We start from the raw sequence: 12,451 nt of genomic DNA on the forward strand, positions 1-12,451 counted from the left end.
AGAAGTTGGGTGTGGGAAAGAGATGCTATGTGGTCTAGGAGAAAATAGGAATGTGAGACTTAAGCTCCTGTTCTATATTGACAACCGCAGGCAGCGTCTGCCCTCTCCATTAGAAGAGTGGAGAAAGGCTGTCTAGTGATCAGGAAAAGTCAAAGATACGCTGCTTTCATGGCATTTTATTAGGTGTACAATTGATCTTCTGTCTTTGATTTCTGTATAGCTTTCTCTTTTACCCCTTTGTGCTTATTTAAAAGTGTATCCAATTATCTCCATAATTTTGAGCTCAGCATGCTCAGAAGTGGAAAAATGAAGTATTCTCTCCAATACAAAAGTAAATAGATGTAGGCAGATTAAATGCAAATTGTCTCTGTAAAATACTCTTCTAAATGGAGACTTGTGACTGACTGGAGCTGAATGCAGGTCTTCCTAATGAGAGATTTAACCATGGGGTCATGGCATCAAATTGGTCATTTCTGACAATAGAAGAAAAAAACAGTCTTTTACTCCAATATTTGTTTTGCAGAAATTAAACAAACAAAGTAAAAAAATCAGACATACTTGCCTTTTTCCTTGCATTTCTCCAGAATTAACAGGACTGCTGTTCTAGGAAGAAGGAAGAGAGATAGTAACTGTATTTCTTTTGGAAAACCAAGCACTGCATACAGATATTTTGCACGGTTGTTGATTTTTGGTAGCTCATGTTGCAGTAGCCATTGCAAACAATGAGGGTCAGCAAATATATCTCAGCATATTGCTGCTGAGTCAGTTGGTTTTATCCGTATCATCCCGTAGTAGCCCAAAGAAAGACATTTCTGTTGGTTGTAGAAATTATTCCATAAAAATGTCAGAGAGAAACTGTGCCACAGGCGATGAGCTGAAGTTAATCCAGTGTCAGGAAATGCATCAGCATTGAACCAGGTTGTCAAATTGCTCTTCATGGCTGTGAAAGGGCAAGGGCCTTTGAAGTCTCATGTGTGTGGGAGAATATTGCCTTCTAGCTAAGGATATCGCAGATCAAGTCTGAGTTTTAGGCCTAAGGCAATCACCTTAATGTCATATGTAAGCATCTTCTCAAATATCCAAGAAGCAAAAGCTGACTTTTGATTGCAGCTGGATTTCCTAATCTGTAATGACAATATTTTCTGAGATTATTTGCATGAACTGCAGGTAGCTGCCATTTCTCTACTTGCAAGAAGATGTTCTGAGCTGCTTTGCAGTCCTGGAAATGAAGCCGTTATCCTGGCACTCTGTGTTTGTGGCAGTCCCATGTTCTGGCCTGGTGCTTGAGCAGCTGGGTTCAGAGGTGCTGAGCTGCAGAGCAACTCCCTTAAGAGCTGGACTGTGATGGTACTGAGTTGGGTGGTGTGTGACATGATAGGAAGAAAACTGCTGTTCAGTGAAGTAAAGCAGACTTTAGGGTGCTAGTTTTGTCACTGACTCTAAATATCTTCTGGCAAAAGATACCATGGTTCGTGGTCATTTAATGTTATCCTCAGATTTCAGATTCGACAGTTCTGTTTGGAGAATTTGCAGCCCCCTGGGACAAAGTTGGGTAATAGCAATTAGATCCTCATTTTTGTTTTCAGTTTGTTTTTTGAAGAGGGAAAAAAAGGGAAAAGGTCAAGTTTTCGCCCTTAAACCAAGTCTTTCCTTTCATGTGTGCCGAGAGAGTTGCAACACAAGGCTATAACTTTTATATGCCTCCCCATACAAACACTGTGTTGGATATCCCATTAGGAGTGCTTGTATGTATTATTTATGCAAATTGCATTGTTAACACAGAGGATCAGATAAATAGCTTGAAGTCTATTGTCTGCTTTGAATGTTCTTTTAGGTTTTAGTACTAGCCTGTCGAAAGCTCTTAATACACCACACACAGTTCTGACTTCTAACCAGAGACTGTCTGCCTGAAGCAAGTAATCTACTATTAGAGAACTGGGTCTTGTAGAGTTCTAATATTTGGGAGTTGTTGTAGAATATGCTAAAGGGCGCACTCCAGGTTAAAAGCTTAACTAGTGGCAGTTGAAAAATGCTGCTGTTACATGGCTGTCTGTTCACATGGGTGAGATAAGATGGTGGCATCTGTCCAGTTGCAGGCAGACAGATATCCACATCACAATTCATTAGACCCTTCTACAGAGCACAGGAAATCAGCTCATGCTCTTTCAGTTGAAGCTGGGAGTGGGAGAGGGAGTGGAGAAGAAAACTTGCAATTCTCTTCTCCATTCCATCTGCATAAAAAAAAAAAAAAAAAGAAAGAAAGAAAAAGCGTACACATCTTTTTCCAGAGCACCGCTCCAGCCTCACCAATTGGGAGCAAATTCCTTCTTAGGAAAGCGTAACTGAGAAGTACTGGAACGAGAAGTGTGTTGAGACAGATGTGTTATATGGAAAATGCATTTTTCTTTGAATAATTCAATGTAACTTGCAGTTGTGCACAGAGGTGCTCCTCAACAGTAGATACCTGCTGGGTTTTGCGGACTCAGTTTGGTGTGATGGACATATGAATGGCACTGTTATGTTATCTTTGGCCCCTGCTGCTGCCCTTCATTTTGACATGCCATTGTAGAAACCTTTAGTAGGTGCTAGATCAAGTGGTTTGCTGATTGGCATCTTCGTTCCAGCAATGAAACTGTGGTCTTTTTCATCACTTTTCCATTTACTGCTCCGTATGCTGTTTATGGCAGTAAAGGCAAACCTTTGCAGTGTGTCTGCCAGGTTTATTTTAAAGATCACGGTGTTTGGTGCCAATTCTTGTCTTTCCTGGTGCCAGACTTGGCTCTAGTAGCAGCTGTTCGACATTGTTAGGCTTCTTCAACAGTTGGATTACATCATGGTGAAAGGAGGAATAGGGATTTTTAAAAATTCCAGTTATTCAAATGCAATAGTCACAGGGGGAAAAACAAAGAGGAAAACAAAACTGTAGTTCAAATGTCAATGTCCCTCTGTACTTTGGCAAGTCATTTGAAGCCTGCTTAGCATCGTGTAATGGCACTTTCAGGAAGTGCTTTTCTTTATCAGATCAGACTCTGCAAATTAAAACTAGGATGTCTGTGTGAATGGCACTGGGCTGATGCATTTGGTGTTTTTACTTCCATACTGTCGTGCGGTCTGTCAGTTACTGAATGGCAGGATCACTGCAGAGGTTCTCCTCATCCCTTCCTTGTCTGATAATCTCCTGCGGTCATCCCTGTAAAAACCTCCCTCATCTTGAAAATAAACCTGATGCTACCAGCTTTCTGATCTTGAGCCCAGCTTAGCTTTCACTTTGACATATTGTCACACCAGAACTTGTGAAATCAGACCTTAGCCCACCAGAACCCTCGAAGCGTCCAATTTCTATGCTATTATTTTAGTCTGAAAATAAGAAGCAGACTATTAATTGAATGAATATTAAGGAAAACACTGTGTGAACATGTGCTCCAGGTAAGTTTCTTCTCTGCTTAGCTGTTTTCACACTGTTAATGAGTGTCAGTGACAAACTTAAGTTTTTGGTCCAGTGTTGCTTTTTATTAGTAGTCCAAGTCATGTAACTGTTAGTTTGCATTACTTTCCTCACTACTGTTGTACTGTGGCTCTTTAGAATAAGTATCTTGGTTTTTATCTATAAACTGTCACCAGTCTTCTAATGAAAAAAAAATAATAATAAAAATAAAAAAATTATGAATGTTCCAGTTAGTGATACAGATATAAAATTTACAGTTTGTTTATTTTTTGTCATCTTTTCCTGATGAAGTAACCAACTTCCACTACAAAAAAAAGTGTTTACCACCACAAAACTTCTACATCTTTCACACAGATTCCTGAAGATCTTAATATAAACATTAATATTTTCTTTTGTTTTTAAAAACGTTGGAGCTCAGTGCTATAAAGATGTGTATCTGATATATCTGATATGCATATATACTTGCCAATAATGAGTACATAAACCTTACGATGTAGTGGGGTGATACTCTGTCTTCCAAAACCACTCTCTGCTCTTTCTAAACAAAAACATAGGATTGTGACTAAGTGAAAGCTGTAAGTGTATACATTTATTTCAACTCAATATTTACTAAATCCAGATTGGTGATGAGACTTTCTCCAAGTCCGAGCAAGTAAAGTATATCCAAGTAGAGGTAGATTTCATAATTCAAGAGCAATTAAAGCTCTGCAGCTTCAGGGTCAAGTGGTACTGGATAACCACTTACAAGGACTACTTGAAAGTAATGCTTCCTATTTTATGTTGGCTCATGATGTCAGAAGCTGATGATGGTAGCATGGCAGTAGAGGTTGAGCCTTTCCACAGTATTTCAGTGTGTTGCTCTGTGAGAGATGGCAGCAGAGGAGCAGTCTGACAGAATGGTGTCTGACTTGGAAGTATGTATGAAGCAATGGTGTGTCACTGGATTCCTCCATGCAGGAAAAACGGCACCCATTGGCATTCATCAATGCTTGTTGAATGTCTGCGGAAACCAGACTGTGGCTGTGAGCACCGTGAGGTGATGGGTGATGCATTTCAGCAGTGGTGACAGTGATGTGAAAGACAAGCCATGTTCTGGACAGCCATGCACAGCTGTCACATCACAAAATGAAGAGCATCTCAATCAGCTCATCCATGTAAATCGATGGATTACAACCAGGGAGCCAGGTGTGGAGCTGAGTACTGGCTTCAGTGTGCTGTGAGCAATGGTAGCAACGTTGGAATGTTGTGAAGTTTGTGCCAGGTGGGTCACATGAATACTTGTATAGGAACAGGAATAACACCACGTGCAAGTTTGTCAGGACCTACTGAGCCGACACAAGACTGACGGTGACAGTTTCCTGACAGCAGCATTACTGGTGACAAGCCAATGTGTCACCACTATGAGCTGGAATCAAAGTGACAGTCATACATACATACAGTGAGGATGTGAATTCAGAGCCCTCAGTGAGTAATGTGCACTGTCTTTTGGAATAGGAAAGAGACAAAAGATTATAAAGTTTTCAGGCACAGTGTTGAAGTATACAATACTTCCAGTTTCTTAAGAGAGTGTCCTGAGTTTTAGAGAGCCCACAAACATTATTGCATTTTATTTTGTTATGTAGAATGTTGGTTAAATCTGGGACAGTGAGGCTGGCATTTGTGTTTTCCCTCATAAAGATGCTTGAGAAATAGAAGAAATATATCTCAAATCTTTTGTACATTTAAGCATTCTTTGCTTGTAAGTCTTTGAGAATGATGTGCAGACAGATAAGATAGTCTTCCATTCCCCAACCAGGAGTAAGAAAGTCCCAGAGAAAGAGCTTTCAGCCTTTTTCATGTACGGCAGACATTTCTCTTCATGTCTTCTCTGGTCTCTGCTTCTGGAGCAAAGTTGACCTGGGGGATTTAATCAAGCAGAAGGTACGTCATTCTCACTCCAGCCTCACCTTTACTGTTATGCTAGATTTTTTCCTCACATCCAAGGTCCCTTTGCTAACTTACATTTCATAGTTTTTTGTATTTTTTTTTTTTGTTTTTTTTTTCCCCATAGCTTTTTTTGAATTATTATTCCCTGAATGTCACTCCTTTATAGGCTGACAATGGAGGTGCTGACACAAGCCTGTTATAAAGGGGCAGCCTTACCTTTCTCACTGAGTTCTTGGAGTTACTACAGGACTCTGACAGGTTTAAGGAGTAAATCAGAAGGGTGAAGAAATTCTCATAGTCTGGGAATGGAGAGTTTTTGGACCAAATATGAGTGAGAGAACATGCCCTAAGGACAGCTCTCGTGCCTCACCTCTTTCTTGGCTGTCTCGCGTTCAGGACAGTCATTCATCAGCATGCATACTGGTACTGCAGTGGTGTAACAAATTTTACCTGAAAATTTTAAAGCACTTTCCAGTGCCTAAAAAGAGATTAATTGAAAACTTTCCCACTTTTACAGAAGCCTTGGTACAGTCCTGAGAAACTTGTCCAAGCTATTAGTAACAAATCCTCCTTCAACAACTGCGCATCTCTCCCTAGTGGGTGTCAGAGCAGCCACGTGGCACTGTACACCCTCATGCCTCACTGTGCTGCTGAGTGCAGGGGCTGCTATCAGCTCCCCTCTTTCCTCCCTTGAGCAGCAGAAGAAAAAGTGAGGTTTCTACTGATATTCAGTTCCCATTAAGATAGGGTGGAAGTGTCTGAGTGGGGCACGTGGCTCGAAATGGGTTGTTTGCAGTAAGAAACTGTACAAATGAAAATGTCACTCTGTAACTCACGGATGTGTTCAGCCAGCAGCCAAATCAGCTCTCTGCTATTTCAGGCTTGCTTGGCTACTGCTTTTGTGTGCTGTTTGCACAGTTCATTCCTTCCTGAGCCCTCTATGACTTGTGATAACATTTTATTTTATTTTGTCTCATCCTGATTCACTGAATGTATATTTTCACACAAGTGTTATCTGGCAATAAGTTCTCCTAGACTGTGCTGTTATTTGGCCACTGGGATCCAGGTGGGTGCACCCAGGGTGTCTCAGGTAGAAATAGGGTAAATAACAAGAATAAAGGATAAAAGTAACAAGAGGACTCCATAGCAAAAAGCATTACTGTAAACTCCTGTAACAGGAGGCAGGGTTTTTCAGCATCAATATCAAAGTTATCAGTGTTTATTTCCTCATTCCAAATGTCCTTGTTTTCTCTAAATCATATTTTTGTCATTTAGTTTTGAGTACATTCTTAGCCCTTAAGATTCTGAAGAGAAGTGATGAGAGGCATAGTTCTTTGGAGTGAAAAGAGATGCCTGAGTTGTAATAAATAAGTCTAACAAGCCAGGACACTGCTGCACCATTAGTGGAGCCATGAAACAGCCCTTTTGTATTATGGATGTTGGGTATGCAGCTGGAGCAGCCTGCTTGGATTTCTTCAGCCATGAGCAGCACCAGTGTGTCAGTGGTATCTGAACAGGAAGAGGTGTTTTTTAATTGTGAACGTCAAATAGAAATACATTAACTGGGAGAGATTTTATGCACTCATGTTTATGTGTATTTACATGTCTCTGTACATATACACGTGCAAGCAAATTTAATTTTTAATTGACTCCATGTTATAATCTTGGAGTGTTTCTCTACCTGCTTAGCTTTTATATTTGGTTCTTAATTGTCCACAGTAAGAGTGTGGAGTGGTTCTTTTTTGGCAGTGAGGTCTCTTGCAAATGTTGCTCCATTTAGCAAACAGGTTCTCTAGGCAAGAAAGGCGTTCTGAAAAATTAGACTTCCTCATTTTGACATATTCAGAGTGAAATACTGCTATTGAAATTTTTTTGAAAAAACAATGACTCACAGCAATTATATAATGTGTTTCCTGATTAGGCTGCCAAATTGAAAGTCTGTGGTGCAAACCCCAAAAAAACTTTGAATTTTCAAGTTACTTTACAGACTGTGCCTTCGTAAGAAACAGTGGTGAAGGTAGCTAGACTTGTCTGTTTGTATGTGCTTTGAATCCCTTTCAAATGCTTCTGGCCATGTTTCCCTTGGACTGATCAACCAGAAAATGCTGATGCTTCCCCTTGTCTATCTTCCTTCAATCTTTTCCCAGGTTAATTGCAGGAAGTGTGGGGGATCACAGCCCTACCTGCTCCCTTTCTTCTCGGCACTGCTCTGTGGTGGCAGCCTGGGGGCTGGGGAAGGGGCACCCACAGAAGGGAGTAGTACAGAAGCCTTACTAGGAGTAGGAAGATCATATAATAATACGAAGACAGCATGTTTCGTTCAAAACAACAGGTCTGAGACAAGAAAAAGCATGTCTTTAAAAATATATATATAGTAATAGAAAAGACTCTACAATAGCAGGTGAAGAAGCCTGGTGAAGCAAGCCAACACACCCTGACATTGAGGACATCCAGGGAAATGAGGCGTGCAATTATTTTTGCCAGTCTCAAGCACTCAAAATCCATAAGGCAGACATCCCTTCAAAAACAGATGAAGTTGACTCAAAGTTCACGTGATAGGATTTTTCATCAGTTTTTTGCTGTCTGGTCTGTGAGTTGGAACAAGATCAAAAACTTCCAATGAAAGTAAAATTTTACTCCAAAAGACTTGTTAACTTATAAAATAAAAAAATGGGGACAGATTTTAGAGCTGTTGGGATACCTTGTCATGTTTGAACAGCAGCAATTTCAGAATTGTGACAGAAATGGTCTCCTTTGTGATCTCTTTTCTCAGCTACTAGAACTGTTTAAAATGAACATATTAAAAAAAAGGAATTTGGAATTTTAATTTTAATCCAAAGCAATTATTTCCTTAGGTGAATAGTTTTAGATGTACATGGAATTATGGTGGAAAAGGGCTTTTTGTGGGAGGACTGCTTCTCATTGTGATATTTATTTATTTTTTTAAAATTTCATTACTGAATTAACAAACTTAATAGTTATCCAGGACTTCTGTGCTTGGGATGTTGTTTCAAGGTTGTTTTTTTTGTTTGCTTGCTTAAACTGAAGCAATACGTGCGCATCTCTTCTACTTTATTAGATTTCAGCTTTTATGAAAGTGACTAGCTATTCCAGTGCTGGGCTAAAGAAAAGATCCATGTTTCAAAAGGCCAACAGTGAGTTTTTGAGGTGGAGCAGTGATGAGTGATGTGGGCAAGCATAGCTGGAAAGCACTGCGCTTTGTTTCTCTTTTCAGATGTGTTTTGTCCATTGCCTGTCTTATCAAAAAAGCTTTTCTGCTTGTATTTTAATCCATACAGTGAGATATTCAGTGCTAGTGAATAATGTACTTATGCATCCCCACTCACTGATGCTGTTCTACTGCAAATCCTTATTTTTTGTGTCTGGAATGGGCTGGGCAATGATAAATCCAGACATCCACTACTGCTTTTATTGTCTGATCATATCAGCAAAAGGTATCTCTTGGGAATATAAACATTTCAAGGCACTCTGCCCCGCAGGTCACCTTGAAAGGATGTATTGTCGTCATGACTGTACTGTCAGTCTTGTACATAAGCATTGATGCCAACTCAGGTTTAACTTTATGTCTGTTCAGCCTTTCCTGCATACAGCTACCAGCTGTGCTTGTGAATGAGCAAAGATTCATTATGAAAGAGAAAACAGAATAGTGTTTTTCACCTGCTGAAGCATTTTTGTGTTCTTGAAGTGTGAGGAACAAAGAATCAATTATAGGTAGAGAGAAGGCTTCAAACAGCGTGAGAAAGAATGTACTGACAGAGGAAACAGAAGTACTTTCCTTGAAATACATGGGTAGATGTAGCCAAAATCTTCAGTGTGGGAGATTCCCTTTGTTACACTACCTGGAATGTGACAGTGAGATAATAATGTTTTCCCTGCTTATGAATAATTTGGGTTTTTTTGTGTGTGAGAGTAGGATGGAACAGGGAATGCAATTCTTCAAACTGGAAATCTTAATTTCCAGAGAAAATTAATGGGGCATAGCGGGTGCTATTGAAAATTTGACCCAAGGAAAAAGAAATCATCAGCAACGAATTTTGTAGTACTTCTTATCAGAAAGACAAGCATGTAGGATTGGATGTTTTTTTTAATTTGTTTTTTTTGTTTGTTTCTCAGGATCAGAGGGGATGAGGAAGGTGGCATCTCGCTTTTTTGCAGTTACATTTTGGTAATTCACTCTGAAGCGAAGTAGAAAATCCTTCTTTTATGATGAGAAACACTGGGGTTGTAAAGTTGAAGTTTTCTGCTTAGTCATCTGCACCTTTTTTTTTTTTTTTTTTTTTTTAAAGGAATAAAGGTGAAAGTAGTTGTTTAAATAATGAAAACCAGATGAAGTCATGGAAGCAAGACAAAAATGCAACTCTTGTAATGAGGCTGAAGTCTGTCTCTAGTCCTTCTCTTTCCAACAAAGCTTCTGCTGAGGGCTCGGTTTGTACCAGTCCTGCCTTGCTGTGCTAGAAGCCTTGGGACTGCTCACTATATTGATCTTCAGCTCATGTTTGATGGTCTTGAGTTGGGGCCTGGCATCACTGCCTTCAGAACCTTATTGTAAAAGAAAATATGAACTTTAAATTATCCTGACACCTTCACCAAAAAATTGAAACGTTAAAATGTTTAATTTGGCATTTCTATCTTCGGAATGATGGAAAACAGTTTTCTTCTTTTTTCTTCCTAAACATCACTAAAGAGAAAAGTCTCTGTTCTTGGCAGAGGTTTGTGGGCCAACTCTAAGGGCAAAATATTGCTTTTTGAGTAGGGGATTCTAATGGAAAAGCTGAGCATCAGATTCACACAAGGTTCTTCTTAATTATGGAAGCCAAAAGCTCTTCCAGATGTCTGTCAGCCCAGCTTTCTAGATGCTGCCATCGCTGGTTTTAATAAAAGCTCATATTCAGCAAATTTACTACTGATTTACTGTATATTACTTAAGCCAGAAAACGTTTCTGCTCTAAAAAGCAAACAAAGACCTGATATTTTCATCAGTTGTACTCCAGCATGTCATTTATTATGCTAATTCCTATCCAGCATCCATTATTTTACTAAAGATTTTCAGTAGATTGCCATTATTAAGACCGGAATCTCAGAAACTCCCGTGTAGAAGTACGTAAGCAAAAACTGCATATCAACAAATCGGTAAATGGTGCGTGCAAAGCAGGCACAGCCACTAACAGAGCAAACATGTACATGACATGCACAGCCAGACAGGGTTTTCTGTGGAGAGCTGCCCGTCTGTACCTGCAGCTAATGAAATTCTAAAGAAAAATGGAAGCTGAGAGGGGGATAAAAGGAAAGAAAGAAAATGTTAAAAAAACAATCAGGCCTTTGCATTCAAAAGTGAACAGAACAAAACCAAGAGAGTAGCTAATGAAATCTCTGAACAATGATGTAATTAAAGTGCATTAATCATTATAAAATATCATTTCCCTTTAAACATCTGCTTCCATTCACTTGGCAACAGTCTGGTCAGTGTCATGAATGATGGGGTTTGAGATTGTGCTGAAGGGCGTGTGTTATCTGAGAAACAATGTAGAACATCCCTACCTTGACAGGATCTGGGACGGCAGTGCTTTTCCTCCTGTCAGGTAACAGTGTCCAGGAAATAAAGTAAAAATCAGATGTTGTTTACAGTGGAAAAGTAAACCCGGTATAAAATGTAACCCTGCTTTTTCAGCAGTGCAAGCAAAAATTTAATTTCAGTGCCAAAGGACTTGAAGAAAGTAATTTCCCTGTGAAAATGGAGTTTTAGGAACCGTAGTTGCTTGCAGGAGAGACCTCGTTCCTGCCTCTAGAGAAATGAGGACCACCACATCCTTCCTGCCTCCTTTCTCTCTTGCAGCCTGGCTGTGCAGTCAAAAGAGAGACATTAGCCATTTTAGGAGAAAATCTCCTTTTCTCTGGCATAGGCAAAGTGTGCAGAGGGGCTGAAGCCATTCCTTATTTCCTGACAGCTTTGCTTGAGACTGCCTGCAGAGCAGACACACATTTGCCTTGGTAAAGCCCCTGCCTGCACTTGTTCCAGCGCTGTTGGGGCTGACTAAAATTTCTGGTGGGCTGTGTTTTGTTTAGGATTAGGTGAGGGGAATCCTGAATTCCTGCTTCAGCACTGCTATTATGTTGTCACTTAGGATGATATTCTTAAAGCTGGGGACTATTTTTGTATCCTTGTACAAATCTAAAGCCTCATTGCACTTTCATGCACTTGGTAACATGGATAGTGGTTGCAGGTGTCCCCTTTGCACCTCTATTCATAGTTCTGACTTGTCTTATCTTAATGTCTGTATCTGCCAGACTTAAAGGACATATCTAAAGGTGAAGCGCTTTAAGGTCCTCTAGCAACAAAGATCCAGCTGTAAAGCAGCACTATTTTTAAGCTAATCTTACTTTTTTAGCAAATCTATAGGAGACAGCAGTTATGGAGTAGGGATCACACAATCGCTTCATCCTGAGCTCTGTGTTCCTACCCAGCTTCCTTCACCACTGACTTCAGACCTCCTTTGTGGCATATAATCAGGCAACCCTGAACAACCTCTGAACTTTGATGCTGCATTGATGGCAAAAATGCACATACCCACATGGGTTTCTAAGGGAGGTAGAAAGGGAGAGTCCAGACTCAGTTAGGAGAAAGGAGGAGGAATGGGGCTGTGCATGCTGTTCATGGCTATGCCACTTTATACTCCTTCTTTGGCAATTCTGCAAATTCCTGGAAGATGGATGTGTGTCTTCCCAGCTGTTAGGTGGGAAAGTGAAAATGAATTCAGCTTTGGTCCGTGCTGTTCCATTACAGATGAAACATTTTACCTGATTTGTGCCTATTAATAACAATTCTTACCCTTCCTCACAGAAACCTGTAGTCTTCATAAGAGTGGTTGGAGAAATTTCAGATAAAATTGTGCAATTTGTTTTCTGTTTCTCAAAGCTGGTTGTCATACGTAGGTATTTAAACAGAAAACTCGAATGTCCTTGCTTCTAACAGAGCTGCCTAGATCTATACTGCAGAAACTGAGCGTCAGGAATTCAGATTTCTATACTGCTGTTGTTACTGCAGTGATGCCTTTGTACGAA

At 40.0% G+C, this 12,451-nt stretch overlaps 1 protein-coding gene across 6 annotated transcripts in view; it reads left to right on the forward strand.

Moving 5' to 3' along the window:
- Window positions 1-12,451, forward strand: part of EYA2 (EYA transcriptional coactivator and phosphatase 2) — a 90,267-nt gene that overhangs the window by 20,832 nt on the left and 56,984 nt on the right. The gene's annotated exons all lie outside the window — the stretch shown is intronic.

This window comes from Coturnix japonica, chromosome 20 (genome assembly GCF_001577835.2).
Source record: "Coturnix japonica isolate 7356 chromosome 20, Coturnix japonica 2.1, whole genome shotgun sequence".
In the NCBI taxonomy this organism is placed as follows: domain Eukaryota; kingdom Metazoa; phylum Chordata; class Aves; order Galliformes; family Phasianidae; genus Coturnix; species Coturnix japonica.